This window comes from Podarcis bocagei (genome assembly GCF_964188305.1).
Source record: "Podarcis bocagei genome assembly, chromosome: 12".
Lineage (NCBI taxonomy): Eukaryota > Metazoa > Chordata > Lepidosauria > Squamata > Lacertidae > Podarcis > Podarcis bocagei.
In genome coordinates this window covers 15,522,914-15,542,658 of record NC_138137.1, presented here as the reverse complement: position 1 = coordinate 15,542,658, position 19,745 = coordinate 15,522,914, and positions in this window count along the sequence as shown.

The window sequence follows — 19,745 nt, the reverse complement described above, 5'->3', positions numbered from 1 at the left end:
GGATTCCTATGCCCCACAAGTAACCCACAGGTGCATTTTAAATAATATTATTATTATTATTATTATTATTATTATTATTATTATTATTATTATTAATACCCCGCCCATGTGGCTGGGCTTCACCAGCCACTCTGGGCGGCTTCCCAAAAAATATTAAAATACTGTAATACATCAAACATTAAAAGCTTCCCTAAACAGGGCTGCCTTCAGATGTCTTCTAAAAGTCTGGTAGTTGTTGTTCTCTTTGACATCTGGTGGGAGGGCGTTCCACAGGGAGGGGGCCACTACCGAGAAGGCCCTCTGCCTGGTTCCCTGTAACTTGGCTTCTCGCAGTGAGGGAACCGCCAGAAGGCGCTCGGTGCTGGACCACAGAACAATGGGGGTGGAGACGCTCCTTCAGATATAATGGATCGAGGCCGTTTAGGGCTTTAAAAGGGCACATTCTACTCATGTAAAAACATGCTGATTCCTGGACCGTCCGCGGGCTGGATTTAGAAGGTGATTGGGCCAGATCCGGCCCCCGGGCCTTACTTTGCCTACCCATGGCCTACACCCTCTGGACTGGTTCCTTGTCAGGAAGAAGACTGGCAGGTGAGGTGAGGTGAAGGGCAGGCTGCGATTGGTGGGGCACTGTCCCTGTCTCCCCGTGGGGCAGCCTCCACTGCAGGTAAACCCATGGGGCCCCCAAGACAGGGCCCCCCTCAAACCTGGAGTCAACCCTGAGGAGGCAGGCATAGGGTGATCGCAAAAAGAAGCTATGGGGCGTCAGGATGTGAAGGGAACACTGCAGTCATTTTCTGCCAGTAAATTCCTGAGATGAATAAGCCTTCAATTAGCAATTTCCTGCAATTAGCCGCTCCTTCCTGCACACTTGCCACCCCAGTTATTCCACCCGCAATTCTTCTCCAGTCGACGCGAGGAAGAAGCCGTCCATCATCTTGATTTACTTGATCCATGTTGAACTTTCAGGTGCAATTGCAGGCGACGTCAGTTGCCCCATGAGCTTCACTTTCGCTGCCAAAAGCGTTTGAAGGCGTTTTCTTTTCACGAGCGAGAGAGCAAAGCAAAGCAGCCGGTAACTATGTTGCCCACCCCAAACCCTGCTCCCCATGCTTATAAAACATATGCATTTCAAATTGTTGCAGATATAGTGTATCCCTTCCTTTTATTGAGATTGGAGCATATGATGTGTTATTTTATGGTTTTTAAGATCATGGGGATGTTTGAAAGATATGTAGCAGCAAATGAATTATTTTTAAATGTAAGACAAACAAACAAGGAACATTATGGTTTGTGAACCACCATTATGTTGGACAGGAATGTCCTAATGCATAGGGAGATGGATAATTAAGATGATCATAATAATAATAATAATAATAATAATAATAATAATAATAATAATAAAATTTATACCCTGCCCATCTGGCTGGGTTTCCCCAGCCACTCTGGACGGCTTCCAACAAAATATTAAAACACAATAGTCCTTCAGATATTAAAAGCTTCCTTAAACAGGGCTGCCTTCAGATGTCTCCTAAAAGTCTGGCAGTTGTTTTTCCTTTGACATCTGGTGGGAGGGAGTTCCACAGGGCGGGCGCCACTACCGAGAAGGCCCTCTGCCATTAAAGTCAAAGATCTGCCATCCTGAATGCTTGTTCTTCTTTTTCTATAATTTTCATTAAATTTTCTGTTTTACATGTTATAATATTCATTTTAAAAACCTTAAAATACCAATAACTTCCTTTCTTCTCTTTCCATGGTTCATTTTGCATAACATAAATCCCTGCCTATTTTACATAAACTAAACCATTCAGTATTCCATTATTACATCCATCAAAACTTATTTACACTGTTGAATTTATCTTAATGCTGCCGACGTTTTCAAGTGTACACAATTCCCCCCTGTATATTCAATAAACATTTTCCAATCTTCTTTAAACGTATGTTCTTCTTGTTCTCTTATTCTATAGGTTAGATCTCCAAGCTGCACATATTCCATCAGTTTATGTTGCCATTATGGGACCTCGCTTGTTTTCCACTTTTGGGCCAGCAAAACATGGGCTGCAGTAGGGGCATACATAAATAACCTTTTTTGACACCTGGAAATTTCTGTCCGAATTATCCCTAACAAAAAGAACTCTGGTTTGTTTTTGTTTTTGAAAGGTGCTTTTAAACATTTTTTTTCAATGTTTAACATTTAAACAATTTTTTCAATTCAATTTCATTTTTTTCAATAATTCAATTCAATGAATTATTTCCCAATACTCTTTTACCCTTTTACAGGTCCACCACATATGATAGAACGTACCCTCAACCTCACTGCATCTCCAGCACTTATCTGATTCAGTCTTATGCATCTTAGCAAGTCTGCTCGGACTTACATACCATCTGTAAATCATTTTCAGGTAGTTCTCCTTCAAAGAATAACAAGCTGTAAACTTCAGATCGCTCTTCCAAAGTTTTCCCCATAGATCTATATTATGTCCTATATCTATTCCCGGTTCACCCATTATGTCGATCCCTTGATGAATTATCAACACAAGTAGAATTGTGGAATCAGAAGGGACCACGAGGGCCAACTCTGCAGCAATGCAGGAATCTTTTGCCCATCATGAGTCTCGAACCCACAACCCTGAGATTACGAGTCTCATGCGCTACCCACTGAGCAATTCCAGGGGTAGGTGTGTTGAGAATTTAACCTATGCACTCTTACTTGAGAGCAAGACCTGTCAAATTCAACAGGGATTACTTCTAGACTGCTAATAAATTATAGGCTTATTATATTTAACACTGTTTATACTTGCTTTGGGGAAGAAATGGAGGCAGTGAGAGATTTTACTTTCTTGGGCTCCATGATCACTGCAGATGGTGACAGCAGCCACGAAATTAAAAGACGCCTGCTTCTTGTGAGGAAAGCAATGACAAACCTAGACAGCATCTTAAAAAGCAGAGACATCACCTTGCCAACAAAGGTCCGTATAGTTAAAGCTATGGTTTTCCCAGTAGTGATGTATGGAAGTGAGAGCTGGACCATAAAGAAGGCTGATCGCCGAAGAATTGATGCTTTTGAATTATGGTGCTGGAGGAGACTCTTGAGAGTCCCATGGACTGCAAGAAGATCAAACCTCTCCATTCTGAAGGAAATCAGCCCTGAGTGCTCACTGGAAGGACAGATCGTGAAGCTGAGGCTCCAATACTTTGGTCACCTCATGAGAAGAGAAGACTCCCTGGAAAATATCCTGATGTTGGGAAAGATGGAGGGCACCAGGAGAAGGGGACGACAGAGGACGAGATGGTTGGACAGTGTTCTCAAAGTTACCAGCATGAGTTTGACCAAACTGCGGGAGGCAGTGGAAGACAGGAGTGCCTGGCATCCTCTGGTCCATGGGGTCACAAAGAGTCAGACGCGACTAAATGACTAAACAACAACAACAGCACTTGCTCTCTATTTTAAAATGAATTCAACATCATTTACTCCAGTAGCCAAAGCTGACTTCTGTCCCATATATTAATTTTCAAAATTAAGCAGATATTTGCCCTTATTGGTTTGCACCAAATAATTTCTTCTGCTTTTCGGTGGGAGATTAAAGAGTTGTGCAGGGCAGCACACAAACTGAAACGCTGTCCTCTTTCGAAATCTGCAGTTCCCCAGATTTTACAGCATAGTTCTCCGCTCAAACAATGCATACAAAAAATACTAGGATAAAGGGTGTGTTTACATTAGTGAAAACAGCATGCAAAATGCTTCATATCAGAGGAGATTGCTGTGCAAGCGTGTGTACGTTAGCAAGGTTGCACACAAAACTGTGTGTATCAGAAGCGACTCGCACTAAAATGCTGGTGAGTTTTCACAAGGACTTGCCTGGTCTTTGTGTTGAAAAGAACTGGAGTCAGCAGGATTATATGCAGTGGTGAGTTGTTGTTGTTTTATCAGAGTGCTGGAGACAAAGCGTGCCTGGAAGCACCATCAAACGGAGAGTGCGTTCTGATTTCCTCTGTGCTCCGAAAGGAAAGGATTAGTGGAGAAGTCTGGTAGAAAACAGAAATCCAGAATGGAAATCCAAACAAAATTAGCAGCTGCTTTTGTGCTGCTTCACAAACACATATACACTTTCCTAGGTACTACAGTTACAGTAAGGTAAAGGTAAAGGGACCCCTGACCATTAGGTCCAGTTGTGACCGACTCTGGGGTTGCGGCACTCATCTTGCTTTATTGGCCGAGGGAGCCAGCGTACAGCTTCCGGGTCATGTGGCAAGCATGACTAAGCCGCTTCTGGCAAACCAGAGCAGCGCACGGAAACGCCGTTTACCTTCCCGCCAGAGCGGTACCTATTTATCTACTTGCACTTTCAGGTGCTTTCAAACTGCTAGGTGGGCAGGAGCTGGGACTGAGCAACGGGAGCTCACCCCGTCGCGGGGATTCGAATCGCTGACCTTCTGATCAGCAAGTCCTAGGCTCTGTGGTTTAACCCACAGCGCCACCCGTGTCCCTTACGGTTACAGTACCAGCTTACAAATTTCAGAGGCTCACATGCTGCTCATTGTTGGGCCTCAGACAGGGTTGATATTGAAGCAGAATCTTTCCTATCATGAGAAAACATGGCTTTTGCTTGGAAGAAATCTCAGGAACGGCAGAACTCTGTTGGGTCTTAATGTTGCCAGATCCGAAAAAGGAGACACCTTTTATCATATGTGGTGGACATGCAACGTGGTAAAAGCATTCTGGGAAATGATATATAATGAACTGGAAAAAAATGTTTAAAATAACTTTTTCCAAAAAAACCCAGAAGCCTTTCTTTTCGGAATTTTAGGTACCGAAATCCCAAGGGAGCAGAAAAGACTATTTATTTATGCGACTACAGCTACACGGATGCTATTAGCCCAGAGATAGAAACAAGATAAAGTCCCTACCAGAAAAGAAAGGCAGACCAAGTAGATGGACTATGCCGAAATGGCAAAAATAACCGGAAGGTTCAGAAATCAGGAAGATCAAAACTATAATAAGGAATGGGGGAAATTTATAATTTATCTTTAAAACCATTGTAAACAGCGAAAATTGTTAGTGGGATTGGAATAACACTTGTAGTGTATTTACGGGACCGCCTCTCCTGGTATACCCCACAGAGGACCTTAAGGTCCATGAATAGTCATAGTTTAGAGGTCACGGGCCCTAAGGAAGTCAGATTATCCTCCACCAGGGCCAGGGCCTTCTCAGTGATGGCTCCGACCTGGTGGAATGCTCTGTCCTATGAGACCAGGGCCCTGCAGGATTTAACTTTCTTCCGCAGGGCCTGTAAGGCAGAGCTATTCCGCCTGGCTTTCAATTTGAACTTAGCCTGATCTTTTATTCCCCTTCCTTCCCTCCCCCTCCCCTTTCTATGAAGATTGCCCACTCTGGGATCCCACAGCTAATTCTCCCCTGGTCTCCTCGCTGGCCTAAATAGGACTAATTTAGCCAGCTAGCCCTTGTGATCATTTAATGTTTATTGGATGGATTTCCCCCAAACTGATTTTGAATTCTGAATTTATTGTTATTCACGTTTTATACTGTATTTTATGCTGTTTTTGTTGCATCAATTAAGTGTTTTAAATTTGTTGTTAGCCGCCCTGAGCCCGGTTTTCTGAACCAGGAAGGGCGGGGTATAAATAAAATTGTATTATTATTATTATTATTATTATTATTATTATTATTATTATTATTATTAATTGTGTTGTTATGTGAATGTAAATTTTAATCTGGAACATCAAATAATATTTTTTTTAAAAAAAAAATGTTGCCAGATAACTCATGTTATCAGACTTTCGGAGTTTTTGGTTCAAGGGGAGGCGGTTATTGGGTCGTTCTTGTTTTTATTTCTATTCTAATTATGTACTTTTGCACACAGTTATATACACAAAAAAGTTATGACCATCCAGAAAAAGCTAAAGTTTTCAGTGGAGAACATTCTTCAGAACTATATACCATTGTATGGAAGTTAGCAATGGCACAACAAAAATGAATTCTACATGCTCTCGTGGTAGCCAAGGGATTGATATTGATGAACTGGAAGGAAAAAAAGATATGACCCCCTTCAATAAATGGATCGACAATAAGACTGGCAACTTGTGAACGGACTGCTTACTCATTTATCCAGACTTTGCATAAATATGGCAGTATTTGGAATGAGTTTATACAAAATGTAGTAGGTTATTAATATTTGCATGTGTTAGGATAATAATATCAAATTTATAAAACAATGTATGGGTTAGGGTATTTTTCGTATATTGTATATATTCATATATGGCTGGGGGGGTTGTTTTTTATACACATTTTTGTGCCTTTTATTTTTATTTCCTCCTCTTTTTCTTTGCATCACTTTATTTCTTCATAATTGAACTTTCCCCCCAATAAAATATTAATACAAATAAATAAATAAGCATTTTGTGCTTTTATATTGTGATTTTATGTCATGACACCTGCGGGCATAGGGCGGTAAACAAATTTAAACAGCAGCAACATACCTACATAAAATAACCGGATCCCCCAGCCCAAACAGTTGTGCATGCATATTATTGTATTGGCCTGTATATAAGCTGCCCCTGCAAATAAGCCTCACCTTTAAAATTCAAGGGGGGGGGGGGAGTAAAAAAGACAATACCCGAATAGAAGCTGCTCCCTTAAAATTCTGCAGACACTCACACCCGTAAATGGCAAATGTAGAAGGAAATCCTACAGTGACATCGTAAAAGCCCTTTTTTGTAAGGTTGTGAATGTAAGTCTCACTTCAACTTTTCACAGTTGGAGTTTGGGGGCGGGGAATGCGGTTTATATTCAGGCCAATACGGTACATACAATGTAAAGTGGTGCCCAAGTGGTGCCCAGGAGCTCACATGTGCCCAGAGAGACCTTCCCTGGCATTTTCAGGGTCTCTTCCTATTCCGCCTGGAACCAATCAAACCAATCGTAGCCATCAGAACAGGTTGTGATGTCCACTTGTTTGTAAGGGATAGTGGGACTCATGATAGTTCCTCCAGCCTGCAGATATAGCCGTGGACTCAATAAGGTCAGAAACATCCTATTATGTGATCATTAATATCCCCATTGCCTTATGTTTTATATTAGAGTAAGTTCTGTATAAGCAGGAATCGCAAATTGACCATAGAGATGAAGTCAAAAAGATGCAAAGAATAAATTAATAGAAATAATAAATGTGTGACCTTCCATTTGAGAAGCATGTGATCAGTTCCTTTGTGCCTCGGTTGCAGAAGCTTGTGATCAATTCAGGGAGAATTTCACCCGGGATGATAAAAGATGATGATAAAAGAAGGGAGGGATGGAAGGAAGGAAGAAAGGAAGGAAGGATGGAAGAGAAGAGAAGAGAAGAGAAGAGAAGAGAAGAGAAGAGAAGAGAAGAGAAGAGAGAAAGCGAAAGAAGGGGGTAGAGAGAGAAAGCGAAGGGAGGAAGGAGAGAGAGAGAGAGAAAGGGAAGGAAGGAAGGAAGGAAGGAAGGAAGGAAGGAAGGAAGGAAGGAAGGAAAAGTTAAGAGGAAGCAACCATGGTGGTGGTTTGGGGAAAGAGATTATTTGGGAAAGACAGAAGGAGGGAATTTCAGACATAATGACACCCTGTATGTATTTTATGACGATAATTGATAAAATCACCACAATTCAGTTTTTGGCAGGGTTAGTGAGCAGATGGGCCTCCCATTATAAAGCGCTCTCTCTCTCTCTCTCTGCCTTCCAAGCTAATTATATAGATTTCTGCCAAACTGTGACATTCTTTCGTTGGCAATCCCAGGGTTTCGGCCATTCCCCCAAAGCCCTCTTGCTTGTGGGAGAGAGGAAAACAGGCTGCTATCGAAACCCATACAATGTCTCCGATTTGTCTAGCTGTTCGGAAAAAATAACAGAGAAGTTCACATTCACTTCCTCGCCCCGTCATCCCCCTCTGCTGAAATCTCCAGAGGATTAAGATAGCATGGAGATGAGTGGGACTTGAAATAAACAGAGGAACAGAAGGAGCGTGCGGATTCACGTGTCTCAAATTTTAGTGCCCGCAGATTACAAACAATATTGACCAACTAGATTCTATAGGTTGTGTCTAAGGCAGGGGCCGGTGCACTGTCCCTCAGACCTTGTGGGGGCCGGACTGTATCTTTTTTGGGGGGGGAAGATGAACGATTTCCTATGCCCCACAAATAACCCAGAGATGCATTTTAAATACAGTGGTACCTCGGCTGAAGCTGGGACAGAGCATCCCTATTGCAGGGATTCGAACTGCCAACCTTCTGATCAGCAAGCCCAGGAGGCTCAGTGGTTTAGTCCACAGCACCACCCATGTCATAATAATAATAATAATAATAATAATAATAATAATAATAATAATAATAATAATAATAATGGAATAGGACATCTCTAGTTTCATCAGAGAAATGTTGGAGGGCATGTGCCCGCTAGGCTCAGGGATTTCAAAATCTCCCAGCTGTGTAGACAGCTTGAATTTCATGCTACCGGAAATCTAGGATCAGACCAAAGCCGTCCTCTTCTCTCTGGGAGAGACTGGGAGCCCAGGCTGCCTTTACTCCCTCCGTAAACAATGAAGGATCTTGACTAGAATCTTTGATCTCTGGAGAGGGATAAACAACTGGACGCTGCCTTTCCCAGCAAGTGATGAAAAGTTTGGCAAAGAGCCCCTTTAAACGTCATTTTGTTGGAGACCTGGTTTTCCTCCCGTCCGCTACCAGTTGTCAGGAAATATAACTCTCATCTTCAGCTGCCCAAGGAAGGGGCTCTCGTGAGTCCTCTCTCTTCCCGTAAATGGCCCACATTGTACATATGCCACTTCCTGGTCCAGGAAGATTCCTGGTCCAGGAGTCGGATCACACTGGATCGCAGAGCAAACAGGAGTGTATACACAGCTCCAAAGAAAGAAGGGACAGTGTTTCAGCCTTGAGTCATCTACAGTGGCAACTTGGTTCTCAAACGCCTTGGAAGCCAAACACTGCAAACCCAGAAGTAGGTGTTCCGGTTTGCGAACTGTTTTTGGAAGCCGAACATTCTCTGTTTTGAGTCTTATGCTTCTGTTTTGAGTGCCACACTTCCGTTTTGAGTGTTATGCTGAGGTCTGTCTGTTTTTGCCATTTATTTTGCATTTTTGTTTTTTCGGCTCTTTTCCGTTTTTGTGACTGTGTGGAACCCAGTTCAGCTACTGATTGATTGATTGATTGATTGATTGATTGTGTGACTGGAGTATGTTGTTTATTGCTTTCATTTTATGGATCAGTGGTCTCGTTAGATAGTAAAATTCATGTTAGGTAGTAAAATTTATTGTAATTGCTTCTAGAGGTGATGCCCACCATGGTGTTTTCGGTTCTAGGAGATCCTTATATTTTGTATATGTTTTATATAATGATTTCCTTATGACATGATTCTCAAATCCCCTGTGTAATTTCCCTTTTTCATAAGCTAAATACGCATGCCAACCATAACGATTATTAAATCCTTCTAGATCTAACAAATCACCATCTTTTAATACAATCCACTCTTTTAGCCAATTTAGACAGACACCTGTGTGGAACCCAGTTCAGCTACTGGCTGATTGTGTGACTGCAGTACATTGTTTATTGCCTTCATTTTATGGATCAATGGTCTCGTTAGATAGTAAAATTCATGTTAAATTGCTGTTTTAGGGGTTGTTTTTAAAAGTCTGGAACGGATTTATTCATTTTGCATTACTTTCTATGGGAAAGCACGCCTTGGTTTTGGAACGCTTTTGGTTTTGGAACGGACTTCCGGAAAGGATTAAGTTTGAGAACCAAGGTACCACTGTATTGCCAAAGGGGCACCAGTGCATTTGCACTCCATCACCCCCCTGGACCCCTTGCCCCTCCCCAGAAAGCAACAACGACCCATGGACCTGGAAGACAGTGTAGCTGCTCCACCCCACCCAACAAGCCACTTCCACTGACATTTCAGCTTTACCCTTCACCAGAAAAAGGCCCATCTTGGATTATATAGGATTACTGCGACACCCTCTGCATGGGGCTGCCTTTAAATGCATCTGGAAACTTCAGCTGGAGCAAGAATGCAGTGGCCAGAGTCTTGTCAGAAGCTTGTTTCTATAACGCTGTCATTGCTCCATCTTCACTGGCTCCCAGATTTTTTTCTGGGTCTAGCCCAGTGTCGGTTGATTTGGGACCTACAACTACTTTCATGTTGTTGAAGTCCCAGGTGAGGGCTTCCTGTCTGAAGTACAGCGGGTATCAATTCAGGTGAACAAACCTTTCCAGTGGTGGCCCCAGTCTCTGATGAATCATTTCGACATTTTAAAACTTGACTTCCGTCCCCCTCTTTCTGTGGTTCCTTAAATTTTTTTTTAATATCTTTTGCATAGCCAAATTCACTTAATTTACTCATTTATTTATCTTCTTTAAATATATAATCTCATGTAACTGCAGGTTATCACAATAATCCTGCCAATGTTTTTATATGTTTACAATATATCTGTAAATATTCAATATACCATTTCCACTCTTTTGTAAAAAGCTTGTTATCTTGATTTCTTATTCTTCTGGTAAGTTTCACCATTTCTGCATATTCCATATGTTTTTGTATCCATGGATGCCCTTACTTGTTTTTAGTCAGGATGCAGGTGGCTAAACCACTGAACCTCTTGGGCTTGCCGATCAGAAGGTTGGCGGTTCGAATCCCCACTACAGAGTGAGCTCTATCCTAGCTCCTGCCAACCTAGCAGTTCGAAAGCACACCAGACAAAGTAGATAAACAGGTACCACTGTGATGGGAAGGAAAACGGCGTTTCCATGTGCTGCTCTGGCTTCCGTCACGGTGTCCTGTTGCGCCAGAAGTGGTTTAGTCATGCTGGCCACATGACCCGGAAAGCTGTTTGCGGACAAACGCCAGCTCCCTCAGCCTGAAAGCGAATTGAGCGCCGTAACCCCATAGTCACCTTTGACTGGGCTTAACCTGTAGGAGTGCAAATATCCAGAGATGTAGTGATCAGGTGGGATTGCTATGAGGAATTATAACAGATATAGAGTAAGCCGTTTGTGTCAGCAATGAAAGCATTGCGTTGACTGGGTTTAAACTATTTTGATATGATTCTTGATCAATCTGCACCCCTGCATCCCTGTTCCATTCCTCTCTTCCTCACATGTCATGTACACAGCAGTTGCTTCGCCAGGCTGGCATCCTGGGCCATAAAGATAGTGGGCAAGTTCTTTGATGTATATTAATCTTAGGATGTTAATCTTAGGGCCTGGAAATAGTTTCACAGGAAGGTGATAAAGATGCCTATCTCCTTGCCATCCTTCCATCCTCTCTTGTTTACTCCTGTTTGTGATCTCTGGAGTTTCTCTAGTCCTCTTTTATTTACTCTCAGATTATGTATGCATGCTCAGAGTACTAGTCTTTGTAGTTAAAAGAATTTCTTTTGATCTAACTTTGTCCCCACGTGGGTTTGTGGAATGCTCAGAAGAAATCTGATTGGTTCTTACGAACCCTCTGTAAAAAGTTCTTTTGTGAATAAAAACTACCTGGGCGAGGGGCTGCAGAACGGGACAAGCACAGAGAGACACGATTATACGCACCCTTCCCAGAGTCTTGCTGGTTCAAGTCTCTGTGTGTCTTCTTATTAATCAGAGTTCAATCCTTCCTTTACTTTGCGAACGCAACATTAACCATCCAGGGGTCCTTTACCTTTTTTTACCTACTTGTTTTTAGGTACCAGATGAAGATGCTTCTGTTTCTGCGAGGAGCTGACTTGGGTGGCGCCTGAAAGCTGTTGGCTTCAGGTGTTGGTATTTTCCCCCTGCTGGTGTGATTTTCTTTGAAGAGGCTGGTGCTTTATTGATTGTGACGCTAATGTGCTTGTTGGCTCACAGGTCCTTTTAATGCATTTGCACAGTTATATTTATGAGTTCTGGGAGCCACATTGAATGTTCTCTGTGGACTGAAAGACAGGGAAGAAATGTTTCAACAAAGCCATAACATAATATAGCAAGTAGGACCTGCAGTGTGGATTGCTGCCGTTCAGGATTTCAGCCAGCCATACTCATTGACCCAACTCCACCCCACCTCAGATAGTGTTATGTACTGAAGTTCTCACCCTGGGCCAGCAGGGGATACTGTAGATAGTTATGCAAATAAGGGATCGAAAGTGACATTCAGTGATTGGATAGTTTTAGAAAATTGTTACAGTTACATTGTACTGGAGCTCTATATAAGCAGGCTGACTGAACCCTTCAGTTCAGTTGTGTCCTGGCCTGTGAATAAACAAGAGCTGTTTGAAGAATCACTGTGTGCTGGTCCCGGGAGGGGGTTACCATGAGGCGTGGTCAGAGTGCGGTCCTGGGCTGAGGGTCTGGAGACTGTCCACCAACGGCGAAGCGGGGTCCAAAGCAAGAAGCCGGGTGTGGTCGGGAACTCTGGAAGAACAGGTCTGGGTGCTGGCAGAAACAGGTTTCCAACGTCGTTGCTCCTGCAACCTGGGACTGGGCTGACTGGCCTTTATCTCCTCTGAGGCCACGGGCGGTCCCGGCCCACAAGTGACCCGCCTCTCCTGGCCTTAAGGCGAGCACTCCTCCTGAGAGAACCCAGTTCCCTCCGCCTCTCTGCCCTGAGCCTCTGCAGCTCAGGAGAGGCTGGAGGGTTACTGGACCCAGGGGGAGACTCACCTTCCCCTGACAGGGCTGGGAGAGGCGCACCTGCCAGCAATGGGTCCTCAGTCACCTCCGGAGCCAGAGTGGATACATCTGGTGTCTGCTCCTGAGGATCCGGCACAGGTGCAGGCCCTTCAGTTTCAAGCCCCTGCCCCGGCTCAGCCGGCCCTGGCGACGGGGACTCCTGTGCAGGCTGGGACTCCTCAGGTTCAGATTCTGAATCAGATTCCCAGGCCATCACACGCTGTGTCATCTGATAGGTTCACCCACAACTTATCAGATAGTATAAGGTGTAACCGGAAAGTTCGGTGAATGGTCACAGAAATCGGACAGTGAGAAATATTTGAACGTACAATCGGCATCGGAAACCCACAAAATGTTCACAATTGTGTGCGGAGATAAAGCTGTAATTCAAAAGACAGTGTATGAGTAGTTTAAGCATTTCCGTGAAGGGCAGCAAACCATCAAAGATCACCCTCAGTCTGGCAGACCGTTGACGAGCAGAACGGCGGCAAATGTCGACAAGGGTTTATGAGTTATTGATGCGGGATCGGCGTTTGTCCATCTGAATGATGGCGGAAGAATTGCATATTCCACGTGAAATCGTTACTGAGGTTACTGAGTTGTACCACCCTCCATATTCTCCTGATTAGGCCCCACCGGATTTCTTTCTTTTTCCAAAACTGAAATCTGAACGAAAGGGCACAGATTTTCCAACATTTCACAAGTCCAAGCCACTGTGATGAAGGAACTGAAAGCAGTACAAAAAGAGGACTTCTCCAGAAGTTTCCAACAGTTCTGCAAACGTTGTCAATGGTGCATTGTATCAGAGGGGGCCTACTTTGAAGGCCCGTAAGATATGTATGTTCATATATTTCTCGTGGTCCGATTTCTGTGACCATTCACTGAACTTTCGGGTCACACCTTGTAGTTTAGAGTTCTGTAGCCACTGCGCACAGTCTCCAGTGGGTCGTTTGGGGTACATCCCTCTCTTATAATCTCCCGTAAATATTTTTTTCCACCTCTGCAAACCTTGAGATTCCCCTAAGTGCCTACTGATCTATCTATCTAGCCGGTGTGGTGTAGTGGTTAAGAGCGGTAGTCTCGTAATCTGGTGAACCGGGTTCGCGTCTCCGCTCCTCCACATGCAGCTGCTGGGTGACCTTGGGCCAGTCACACTTCTCTGAAGTCTCTCAGCCCCACTCACCTCACAGTGTGTTTGTTGTGGAGGAGGAAGGGAAAGGAGAATGTTAGCCGCTTTGAGACTCCTTAGGGTAGTGATAAAGTGGGATATCAAATCCAAACTCTTATTTCTCTTTCTTTCTTTCTTTCTTTCTTTCTTTCTTTCTTTCTTTCTTTTTATAACTCAATTTCCATATAACGAATTATCATACCATATAATCACATACATTCTTTTTTTCCCCTCCCCCCACTCTCCTCACCCCCAAGGACTTCCCTCAGCTCCTCTTCCTGATTTCTCTTCTTTCTTTCTTTTTATGTATATTTAGGTATGTTTATAATCCTCACAAGGCATCTTTCGTAAGACAGTCGTAAAATATAAGACAATGGTATGAAAAGCAACCCAAGACCATTTTAAAAACAGCAGCATAAAGCCCATACAAAGGCCAGAATCCTTTTACAGAGACATCCACATTAAAAGCCTTAAAGGCCGTGTAGATCGGCAACACCGAAAGACCAGTAAGAAAACACAACTGGAAACCGATGTGTTTTTAATCCTCATCTGTAGTGTTGGGATAAATCGGTCCGAAGAGAATTCTACAAGCTGCAGCTGGGGCCATCCCTGAAAAGGCCCTGCCTCTCCTGCCTGCCAAACTTATTGTCTTGCCAGTGATCATATGCAGTAATAGCACTCGCGACTGGAACATAGGAAATAGGAGGATTGTATAAAATATACTTGTGAGTAGCATGTTCCGTACACCTTTAAAAAAAAAAAAAGCCTTTCAAAGTAGCTGTTCCTTTGCCGATTGACTACTCCATCATTTCCGCACGGGCAAAGAAATTGGGCCATCCACTAAGCACATATAATTGCCACCATCTGCCAGCAAAAGGATGTCCTGCCGGTGAATTTCCAGGAAGCCTGACGCTGATTAATCTGCGTAGCCAGTCCCTGTGGAAATATTGCCACTGACACACTTCTAAAGGAGAGGGTGCTGACTTTCCAGATTCCGCAGGTGGGTCTGGGCTGTCACCTCTGCTGAGACACAGTGGTTCCTCTAAATCACAAGGCATTAGAAGTATAATTAGAGGGGATGCTAAGGAAACCAGGCTCGGCTGGAGAGCTCTATGTCGCTTGTTCGCATTCTGTATTTGTGGTAGGTGCTGGGAGAACACCCTAGCAGACCGAATCTGAAATATGCAACGTTTAAAAGGCTATAAATGAGCATGGTTTAGGAAACAGAATCGCAAGAGATCCAAGGGTTATTCTCCCAGGCTGACACAATAAATACGCTACCTGAAGAATCAAATTAAGTGGGAGATGGACTGTGCACGGGCTTTGTGGGAAAGAAACGCCTGCCTGGGCCCTGTACGCTGAAGAAGGGGAGAGGGGGAGAGAGAAAGGGAGAGAGAGAGAGAAAGAGAGAGAGAGAGAGAGAGAGAGAGAGAGAGAGAGAGAGAGAGAGAGAAAATATGAATGTGATCCTTGGTACACTTGCCAAGAATGCTGGTGCAGAATACAGTCAGTCACCTAACATTACAAAGATCTAAGAGCCAAAGAGGAATAATTTGTAATTAGCTGGTGGATCGAGTTACTCCTGTTCCAGGAAAAAATATATATCTCCATTTTTCTGGCATTCTGTCTGGAAGAGTCCCAACCCATCCACAAAATTATAGCTACGAAGAACAGTAGTTGCACATGCTTTGGCACAATTTAAGCCACACACCATAATTTCCAGCAAATTTAAGTCCTACCTAGGCTGACGTTTTCTTCTTGATCTATTATAAATCGCACCGACGTCTCTCCATTTTGAGAGGTCTAATGTTTCTTGGAAGGCCAATTTCCATTATTTTATTGAGAGGAACATGTAAAGAAGGGAGATTTCATCTTCCCACTTACTCCCCACTCCATCCAAACAGTGTCTGTGCGATGTTGCACGTGGTGGATTTCTACCACAAACATTATTGAGGACAGTGTTTTGACATAAATTATGTGCGGGTTTGGATTAAATCCATATTCCGTCATAAAGTTTACTGGATGTCTATGGTTGAGTTGTTTTCACTTTGCCCCTATTACCATACAGCATACAGTGGTACCTCGGGTTAAGTACTTAATTCGTTCCGGAGGTCCATACTTAACCTGAAACTGTTCTTAACCTGAAGCACCACTTTAGCTAATGGGGCCTCCTGCTGCTGCCACGCCGCCGGAGCACAATTTCTGTTCTTATCCTGAAGGAAAGTTCTTAACCTGAAGCACTATTTCTGGGTTAGTGGAGTCTGTAACCTGAAGCATATGTAACCTGAAGCGTATGTAACCCGAGGTACCACTGTAGTTGTGAAATGCATAATTGCTAAGCCACTCTGTAATCTCAAAAACTGCTAGCAAAATGATGTCATCACATCCAAAAAAAGTTTAGCTGGTTTGGTTTATTTTACTCAGTGTTCTGACAAGACACGATTGCTGGATGATTATTGTTTTTAGCTTCAGAGTCTGGCTCTACCTTGGAGATATGGCATAACAATTTAACACACAGAGAGAAACGAAACATTGGGAAATGGGGAAGGTATAAACTGAGAAAATAAATAAGCAATCCTTTTCCTTCCTTATCATGGTGTTCATTGCATGGGGTCTGCTAAATGTCCACATTTCCCCTTTTCTAAAGCTTTGCAACGGAAACAAACCATCTCTCTAGAGAGGCCCAATTCCAGAGAAAGAGGCAGTCTGGCGGTCTGTGTTTGTTCTTTTTCACATCTTGTTCTATGCACTGCAGGTTTTTGTGATCATCTCTGCACCGCGACCTCTTGTTCACATAATACCATATTTAGGAAGGGAATCGTCTTAAGAAATATTCTTGCAAGCTCCCAAGGGCCTCCGCGAGTCTCCATGCCAGCTGTAAAAGTTGGATGCTTAGAAGCGACAGACACACAAAGAAAGGGGGAAAAGCTGGGGGTGGGATGGGGGGCAAAATAAAAATACACATGTTGATATTAAAGGTGGGCTGAGTATCTACCCCTCCAGACAAAGGACCATTTGCCCAGTGCTATCCTTCTAGGAAAACAGGTGCCGAAACTCACCACGAGGGCCTCCCTTGTTTTCTTTTAATGGCAATGGCACCCACCTGAGAGGTGCTGAAACTGAGTTCCAGTGAATTCCGGCTGAAAAAAATGCCCTGCATTTACCCCTGTTGAAAGGTGGGGGTATTTGGTGGCTTTTAGAGGCCGGCGAATTTCATAATTTTCAGGAGGGCTACTGTTATGTATGGAAGTGAAAGTCGGACCATAAAGAAGGCTGATCGCCGAAGAATTGATGCTTTTGAATTATGGTGCTGGAGGAGACTCTTGAGAGTCCCATGGACTGCAAGAAGATCAAACCTATCCATTCTGAAGGAGATCAGCCCTGAGTGCTCACTGGAAGGACAGATCCTGAAGCTGAGGCTCCAATACTTTGGCCACCTCATGAGAAGAGAAGACTCCCTGGAAAAGACCCTGATGCTGGGAAAGTTTGAGGGCACAAGGAGAAGGGGACGACAGAGGACGAGATGGTTGGACAGTGTTCTCGAAGCTACCAGCATGAGTTTGACCAAACTGCGGGAGGCAGTGGAAGACAGGAGTGCCTGGCGTGCTCTGGTCCATGGGATCACGAAGAGTCGGACACAACTAAACAACTGTTATGTACTGAAGTTCTCACCCTGGGCCAGCAGGGGAATCCTGACTGAAAACTATCTACAGTATCCCCCTGCTGGCCCAGGGTGAGAACTTCAGGACATAACAGGAACATTCCAAGATCAAATCAGAAGTCAGAATGGCCTTCATAATTCTGGTACTGTCCTTGGAAAATTGGGACACTTGGAGGATATGACTGTGGCTGACCCACAGCTCTGAACTGCAGATCCCCACTCCTAAGAGGTTTCTAAGTTGCAAGTAACACTGGCGGTAAATGAGAGTGTGGTCATTGACAGCAGATAGCAGTATATACAGTACAAAACCATTAAAGCCCTGAATTGCTTTGAGCCAAATTTTGGCTGCTCTGCAGTTAATGGAAATTTTAGTATTGACTTCTGTTTGGATTAAACTTCACTCTGTTTGGCAGGCCACGTCTTAATTTTTGTTTACCGTTACGATAAAAATAGCCAGGACACCATAGCGTCCCTCCCTCCCTCTCTCGGCGATGGCTCAATCATAATAGAATTGACAATCCTGCATCTCAGAGAAAAGCTAAAAAAGAGAATCGATGTGTACACAATTTCAGCTTTATCTTAGATGTGAATTTCTGCCTGATTCATTTAGGCACTCTAATGCATCCTAAGTCCAGGAAAGGCAGAGTTCCAAAAGAGATGCTTCCTCGGGGAGAAGGAATTGATACCAACTAAGGTTCTCATGACCTTTCTGAAACTGAGTTACGCTCATCAACCAAGTTCTTAAAATATCGCAGACGGAGGAAACGTTTTGGCAGGCGCATTGCTTTCCCCTTAAAATAAAAGTTTGAACAGAGCAGCAATCTTTTTCTAAAATGTGACATAATAATGCTATGCTTTATCACGTCAGTGACACAGTCCTCTTAAACTGCCTTGACTCCACTGAATCCACTGTGACTCAGAGCATCATTTTCATCCGGATCTACACTTGCAGAAGAGCTTCCTCATTCCTATTCATGGGTGGCTCCATCCCTATTTTCCAGTGGCCCAATTTGTTTCCGGGCCTAATTTCAGGTGCTCATGCAGATGTTTGAGGCCACAGATGCATACCTGCCAAGTGCCCTGGGAAAAAACGGGACATCCCATTTTTTTCATGTGAGATCATGGCGACCATTTGGGGTGCTGTGTTCTCCCCCCCCAAAAAAAGTTCTTTTTTGGGGAGCAAGAATGAAGCATGGGTCACATGACTTGCCCAGGAATGCATCCCAGAAGACTCTGGACAATGCATTATGTTCCTTGCTGTGGTAACAGTCAGATCTGCCAGTTGAAACATCCAGGCACATTTTTACCATGTGCTCAAAGACATGGCTCCTAGACATATGCTATGGTGCTTGCCGATAAGGTAAAGGTAAAGGGACCCCTGACCATTAGGTCCAGTCGTGGCCGACTCTGGGGTTGCGGCGCTCATCTCGCTTTATTGGCCGAGGGAGCCGGCGTACAGCTTCCGGGTCATGTGGCCAGCATGACTAAGCCGCTTCTGGCGAACCAGAGCAGCGCACGGAAACGCTGTTTACCTTACTGCCAGAGCGGTACCTATTTATCTACTTGCACTTTGATGTGCTTTCGAACTGCTAGGTTGGCAGGAGCAGGGAACGAGCAACGGGAGCTCACCCCGTCGCGGGGATTCGAACCGCTGACCTTCTGATCGGCAAGTCCTAGGCTCTGGGGTTTAACCCACAGCGCCACCCGTGTCCCTTCCTGCCAATAAGGTACATGGTAGATAAATGGGAACTTTTCGTTCTATGAATGAAATGGCCCAAACTGTGCCTTCGGCTGAATCAGTCTGTAGTGGTTCTAGGGGTTGCTCGTGCGTAAGCCGGTGCAAACACCTGGCTGGGTTGCCTGAGTGAACCTTTTCTGTCTGGACAGCCACTCTCCCGTGGCTGTCTCAATCGCTGGCAGAATCCGTCAGTAGGCGTTTCTTAAACTTCTTCCAGCAAAGAAGCTCTTTTGACGCCTAGTCTCCTCCTACTCTCTTTGTGCAAAAGCCTTCTGCGGAAGGAGGGCGTAGGCAGTGGAGGACCTCTACTCTCCCCGCTGGTCCCCGGCAAGGAGTCCTGGGACCGCCTCGCCACTTCCCCCACCTGCCCCCCTTCTCCACTGGTGCTACGCTGATTCTCTTCCCCAGAAGATGGGCTGCCTCTCCCAATCCCGGGACACTCTCTGGAATCCCTCTGGATTTTGCTCTCTCCCTCCAGCACTGATGGCAGTTCCCTGACAC